This window comes from Plectropomus leopardus, chromosome 2, assembly GCF_008729295.1.
Source record: "Plectropomus leopardus isolate mb chromosome 2, YSFRI_Pleo_2.0, whole genome shotgun sequence".
NCBI classification, from domain to species: Eukaryota; Metazoa; Chordata; class Actinopteri; order Perciformes; family Serranidae; genus Plectropomus; species Plectropomus leopardus.
The window spans coordinates 23,698,490-23,706,125 of record NC_056464.1 but is presented as its reverse complement, the minus strand read 5'-3'; positions in this window follow the sequence as shown (position 1 = coordinate 23,706,125).

Below are 7,636 nucleotides of genomic sequence, written 5' to 3'. Positions count from 1 at the left end.
AAGAGAATATGATAATATAGAAGATTAATTTAAGATTAAAAAAATATATATCTTGAAGATAAACACAACTTGGGTCTTAAAGGGACAGTACATACCAAAATCAAAACTACATATTTTCCTTTTATCTATAGTGCTATTAATCAGTCGGGATTGTTTTGGTGTGAGTTGCAGAGTGTTATAGATACTGGCCATCAAGATGTCTGCCTTCTGTCCAATATAATGGAACGAGATGGCACTCGGCTTGTGGTGCTCAAAGCGCCAAAAAAAATACATTTGAAACATTCAGAATTTCAGAAATCATGACCTGATTACTCAAGACAATCCACAGATCTTGTCGGGAGCAATGTCATGCAGGAACTATTGTCTCTCAACTGACCTACACCCGCCAACCATATCATCAGGCAGAAGGAAGCGTGAATCGGCTTATGGATGAGAGGCTTGTATTCGTGACGGTGCGAGCTGTAAACATTGTTTGTTATGGTGTCCTCCTCGGTTGAGCTTTAACATTTGCTATCTGATTAGTACAAGGTGAGGTAGCACTGATGCATATTTCCTTCTGAATGGTGATGTGGTTGGTGGGTGTAGTTTGGTAGAAAGAAAATAGTTCCTATAAGAAACTGCTCACAACAAGGTCTGTGGAATATTTAAGTAACTGGGTTATGATTTCTTGATAGAAACTTTGCTGTTTTTTTTTTTTTTTTTTTTTTTTTGGCTCTTGACTTCCACAAGTGCCATCTAGTTGCATAATAATGGAGAAATGACAGACGTCTGTATGACTGGTATCTCCAACACTCTGCAACTCACACCATGTTTAATAAATTAACACTTAAGGTGGAAAATGTGTTTTTGATTTTAGGGTCATCGCCATTTGATATGCTTTTGACCTTTGTTTCTCTCTGTTTTGATAACATTTTATTCACCAGCTTTACTTCCGAGATCTTCTAACCTAGTATTGCTACAATGGGGGCACTTCTGTTAGATCTTGCAGAGCTAATTTTCAAAAATGGACACTTTTGTTTTAGCATTCAAATAAGGGAATTAGATAATTAAACTAATCTGATAATTTCTTATCAGAGCTCACACTTTCTGCCCTTGTGGGCCTGGAAAGGACTAACAGGTTGTAAAAATACAGAGTATTTCTGCAATTCAGCACTAAATCGTCCCAAAAACATCATACTGTTAACTAATCCTATTATCGACCTAAGAAAAGTGCTTTTAGTGTGCTTTTTCATTCATATCTCCAGGTGATTTAAGAGGAAATGAGGGGGGTGGAAGAGCTTAACACCTTCCACCAGCATTACAGCACAATTCATGCTTATTAAAAGCATCATTGTTAACATGAGATTTTGGTGGAACAGGGGAAGATTATTTCCTGGCTTGTGACTGTGAACCCTATTTCTAAATCTCAATGTCACGCACTATGTAGAGTACATGTAGGAAGGAGACAGAATGAAGCAATGCACTGCAAAACATCTATTAAAGGTCAACCTGGATAAGAACAATTTAGAGGTAAACAAACCAAATATATGAGGAGTAGCACCTAAACTACCATTTCTAATGTAATGTTAAGGGATGGAAATCGACAACTGGTTCCAGCTGAGAACCGCTTCCAAATCATCTGATCCATCAGAATCGTGTGCCTCCGAGCTTTTCATTTCTTTTTATCAATGCTGGCATGTTTTTCTGGCAGTTGGGCTTTGCAAAATAATGATGTTGAACTTATGCATCTACTTTAGGCAACCTCTTGCTCACCTGGTGAGCCCCTATCGTCCTTTTCAGAGGTCTGGACTCATGAGTCTACACTGATGCATGCTAGAAGAAAGAATTATAGCAGAACTGATCCAAAGGCTTAGTTTCACAAAGAAGATGGCAACAGTGCTGATTATAATGTCTCTAAATGATAATTTCGAGTAAGGGTGGAAACACCAGCAATATACTGAAACATCCTTTATTCTCAGCTCTTTGCAGATGATGTGGTTCTGTTCGCTTCATCAATCTGTGACCTCCAGCATGCACTAGGGTGGTTTGCAGCCGAGTGTAAAGCTGTCAGGGTGAAAGTCAGTACACCTACTGTAAGTCTGAGGCCATGACTCCCTGCCGGAAAAAACTGTATTGTCCACTCTGTGTTTGGAAAGAGTTGCAGCCCCAAGTGAAGTTCAAGTACCCCAGGGTCTTGTTCATGTGTCTGAGTGTAAAATGAACCATAAGATGAACAGGCGGTTTGATGCGGCATCAGCAGTGATGCGGGCTTTGCACCAGACCGCCGTGGTGAAGAGGGAGCTGAGCTGGAAGGCCAAGCTCTGGATTTATGGGCTTTGTATAGTGACAGTAAAAGAATCAGATCAGCCGTGATGAGGTTCCTCCGTAGGGTGGCTGTACAATCAAACCCTGTACAGATTTGCTGAATATTGAAATTAGGTATAGAAAGCAAAGATGTTTTTAGCACCAGGCTGTAAACATGCATTTCTGTTGTAAAATTTGGCAGTTTAACATGGGTGTCTGTGGGGACTGACTCTGTTTTGGAGCCTCAAGTGGCCAGTTGATGAACTGCGGTGTTATGGACTTCGCTTCATTTTTCAGCCTCTGAGGTTGCCGCTTGTTTCGAACTGACCAGTAGATCTGTTAGTGACGGCAAATATGTAATAGTAAAAATTAGCACCATGCAGCTGCACTGTGCTCCGAGATAATCAAACAGTTGTGTTGACGCTGAAAACCTGTGTAGGCCTTTTTTCCACAGAGAAAACTGATGAGTAATCAACGAGCGAATCATTTAAGAACTGGACCAAAGAGCAGAATTAATAATGGCACTTGTATCAATAACGTCTTATCAATTCCCATCTCGGGTGATGTTAGAACATCATAATTGCACTCTCCCAATTCTGGATGAAAACATACAAAATCTGTAGATATAGTAGAGCTGGTTGTTTTTGTTTTGCCTGCGGTCTGGCATCCAATGCTGAGTTTGTTTCATGTTTATTGTGAGTAAATCTTCACTAGAAACTCTTTTGAGGAAACAAATCCTATTAGCCATTCAGCCAAAATCAATATTTTCTTGCCCAGTACATCTGTGTACTTTATAAAAACATTATTTCAAATCCACTGAAGGCAAAATGGAGGCCGCAGTTTGACTGAGAAAAGGAGCGTTAATTGGAGCGAGAAAGGATGGAGGCGTCGCAGCTCACTGCGTCTAGTGTTCTGAAGTGTTGCATCAACAAAGCGCAAACTGAATGACCCGGCCTGTTGGACAAGTGACAGGCATTCAGCTAAGTTACAGTAACAGTCAAAAACGTAATCCACGACTGCCAAAATCACTTTGACAACTTATGCCTTCTGTCTCTTCCTCCCTCCTCTTTTTGTCACAGGCTAGATAAACCCTCTGCCTCTCCGTCTCCAACCTCGCCTCCCTCTCTGCGCGATTATAATTGCTCACATTTAACAGCTGAGCTTCTGAATCCTGAGGAGCAATGAGAATGAGGACGAGGCGGCGTGCAAAAAAAAAAGAAAATGCACGTATCTCTGGTGGAAATTGACTGGCACTGGTGTTTAAAATAATAAGATGCAGCTGTTGATAGTAGCGACTGTCTCCAGGTTTACTTCCCCGTGGCCCCTGTGGCAGCAGAGGAGCCGTGATGAAGGCAGACAGCTGACAGGTGCTCCAGGATGATGCCGCCATCAGGTGCATCTGCTAAACTTAACTCGGAGACAGGAGAGGAGAGATAAGGAGAGGGAGGAAAAGAAAAAGATGCTTGAGCAAGAGTGAGTGAGTGAGTGGGGGGAGATGGGAAAGGAGTGGCCAAAAAATATGAGTAAAAGAGGGTTAAAGCAAAAAAAGATGGAGCATAGAGAGCATGCAAGAGAGCGGGAGAATAAGGGTGCAGACGGTGTGTATGATTGCCTTGAAACTTCATGCCAGCCCCTTCCTGTAAAAAAATTCACAGGATGTCTTTGAACCCGCGAGGTTGACGGAATAGGTGCCTCTCCGTCTAGACGCTGACACTCTGGAGGGCTAACAAGTTTACCGAGCAGGTCAGGAGATGGGGAGATGGTGGGGGAAAGGTAATAAGGGAAGATAATGAGCAGGTGCAGAAAATGATGGAGAGGAAATAGTAAGAAATAATAAGAATGAAGAAATTAAATGAAAGAGGGTGCAAGGGGGGGGGGGGGGGGGGGCGGCTTGTCAGGGAGTGTGTGTGTGCTTTTGCCATATGTTTATTATCACTGCATGCATCAGCACTTTGCAACTATTGTATGCACACTTGCCTTTCTAACTCTTGTGTCAGAGAGGCAGCCTGGGTCTGAATATATACAGCCTTAATGGATTCACTGCGTGTGCTGCTTCGACAGCGGTGACGCTGACGGTGTATCCAACTTTAATAAAAGGTGCAGCGGGCACAAGTCAGGAGCTGAGGCAGGGATTTGAACCCCCTTGAACCCCCCTCTCATGCTGGGGGAGGGGCCCTTCATCAAGCTCGAGGCCAATCCGATGAAGTGTTCACCCATATCACGACTCGGTTCTGGGCCGAGCAAAAGGTGACGGGGAGTGTGACCGAGGAGGTGATCTCCCCTCTCTTCCTTTTCTCAAGTGTCTGGCTTTCTCTTTCCACACACACACACTCCAATACGCAAATGCACAAAAGTGTGTGGAAGCAGAGGAGCCTGACAGAGCCCAGTGCATCGCAGGTAGCCCGACAGAGTGGCTGGGAGCGCTGTCACCAATTTGTTCCTAGCCATGGGGGACATGCAGGGGATGGAGAGGCGATGGCAGCTCCCTGTCCTCATCATGGCTAATGAGGCCCAGGCTTCTTCCTTTCCTCTTCCCTATGTGCGGATCTTTGTGTGTGTGTGTGTGTGTGTGTGTGTGTGTGTGTGCAAGATCACTTTGCATCACTTGGTGTCACAGTGCTGCCACAGCTCCTATTCCTGAAAAACGGGGGTTGATATCCGGCACAGACCACCATGCTCTCTTTTAGCTCTCTTCTATACATCTCTCCTGGCTGAATTATTTACCGGGCAGAGAAACACACACTCAAACAGAGAGCGAGACAGAGAGGGGAGATCAGGTCTTACTCAAGGTAGCTACCATTCAATATAGAGCAGATCTTAAGGGACACCAAACCAGCTGAGGTTTGCTTGCTGACCCTTCAAATCATCAAGGAAAGAGAGAGGGAGGACAGGAGGTAGAGATAGGAGAGATGTTTGCATCATACCTGCTGTGATAAAATACAGCCAGGAAAAATGAATTTTTATGAGGACTAAAAGTCAGAGCATGATGACATATCCTCTTCAGACCATAAGGAACACCACCATGATGGTGTTTTTTTTATTTTTATTTTTTTTTATTCAGACCAGTGTTTTAACTTAAATTATCATCCAGTTCTGTGACCATAAAATCTTTTAACTGTTTTATGTTGAGTAATCTCACAATATTTGTACTTTGACGTTGCTTTGTAGACACGGATCTGTCACATTGAACAACACTGAAGAAATTTGGGAAGCATTTTACTGCATCATATCTGTTGGACGTATAAGGACTGATGTTCTGTCTTGTGACATAATGCTGGTATCCATCTTGAAGACAATGAGAGTACAAAGACATTCAATCTTATGAGAGATGAGACCTCTGTGATGCGGTTGTATCAGAGGAGTGGAGGAAGAGCAGCTCTGTATTTGTAGTTCAGGAGCTCCCCAGTGTGGTAGGAAGGAAAAGTGCAACTAGATGTTGCACCTCCTCATATAACAGGTCGAAAAGTAATGCTATGACATAATTATAAGCCCTTCTTTGCACCGTCTTTGCATTTATACAACAAAACAAATAACTGCAGCATCTTGCTGCTCCTGTGTGTGATTTTAGACAGCATGTCGGCATTGTGGAATAAAAGCGTCATGTCAAAAGAGGCATGATGGGCATAGGACCGCAGCGTCGGTCCTAGTGTGATATGAAATAGTTTCAGCAGCACTTTCTAAACAACAACAATGGCATTGCATGGCTATAACAATCATTTATTGTCTCTCTTATATGTTGGTGGATCTTGTCTTCTGCTTGGAGGGTAGTGAGCTCCTCAGTCTCAATGTTTTCTCAACATGCAGACATTTATGGCTGCTTTTCTTGCTCTTTAAATTAGCTGCTAACTGCTGTTTTTTAAATCTCCCATGGTGGGTAGCATGCATAACATTTCAACAACGTCACATCTGTCCTGTCCATGGTCCTGTCCTGCCAGCTGTCCGACTTACATAGATGCCATTTCGGTGCCGTGTCAGCTCAAAGGTGAGACAACTCTGTCCCCCATTAGGCGATTGCACCTTATATACAGAACAGCAGACGGAGTAATGATGCAATACTTCTGCCTTGAACAGGCAGTGTAAACGGGGCTATACTTAAAACCTCTGAAAGCCTCTACTGTGAGAGTTCACTGGTCCCCAGCCTGGGGGTCCTAACACACACAAACACAAAAAGGGTCTATATATTGCTACATGTAGCAAAGGGGCCAAGGCTGGAATCGACCCTGCTGTCACTGCCAGGCCTGTTTCTCAGCATTTCTTTCATTTCTGTGAAGAAAACTAAAAGCAAATTTTTCTAAAGTTTAGATTATTATTCAAGATATAAACTTCTTTAAAAAATTCTAACTCTAAGGGCACGGCAAAGACCTGAACACAAGCTATATTTGGAGCCCTCATTTTAATTAACAGCCTTGTCCTGCATTATAAAAGTACACAGTTAAAACAACCAAACAGCTAAAATAACGATATGGCAGGAATGTGTCAAGGACAAGACAACACTGAAGAAGCCTATTAAGTATGTATGATTGGAAAAAACAACAACAACGTAATACAGACAGAAAACTGTATAAAAAGTTCTTAAAAATACCAGGAAAATATTAAATAGGTAACAGTCTATTTGAAATTTATCCAAATCGCTTGTTTCACACAAACTTCCTGCAGTAATTGTGGTGACTCTTTAGGCTAATTGCTCAGTTTATCAGTTATTCTTTACTGTTATTTTTTATTTATATGATATACCCATAAAAAAATGTCACTTATTTAAGGGTGGTTAGTTAACTCAATGATGGATTAATGTGTCTTAAGGAAAAAGGTTGGGGACCACTGTGTGTGATGGTGTTTTATAACAAAAACACAAATGTAAAACAGAACTTTCCTCTTTAATAGTTAAATACAGCCCACTAAATCAGAAAAAAACCCTCACAATCCAACATTATTCATCCAATGCTCGCAATAAACTACTATCAGCTTCACTCGAGGATTAATGTACTTGACATTACTGCTTGGGCAGTGGCATTTGCAATATTAAAGAACAACAGGGAGAGAGGAGAGAGGAAAAAAAAAGGTAGAGGAACAGCAAAAGGATGTGAGGGGAAGAAAATGAATGCCAGGAGAGGTGTTGAGGAGAAAAAATAGCAGGGAAGCAAAACAACAGCAGAATATGAAAACAATGTGGGAGAGAAAGGAGAGGAAAGGATAGAGAGAGGAGCGAGGTAGGAGACAGAGAACCTGAATTATTCTGCTGATTCATATAACACCAGAACATGACCTAGTCAGCTAACAGGGAGCAGTGGAGGAGAGATCAGCTTTTTCCACTTATCCCCACAGGGGACCTTCACAGCATTAATAGACAAACCTG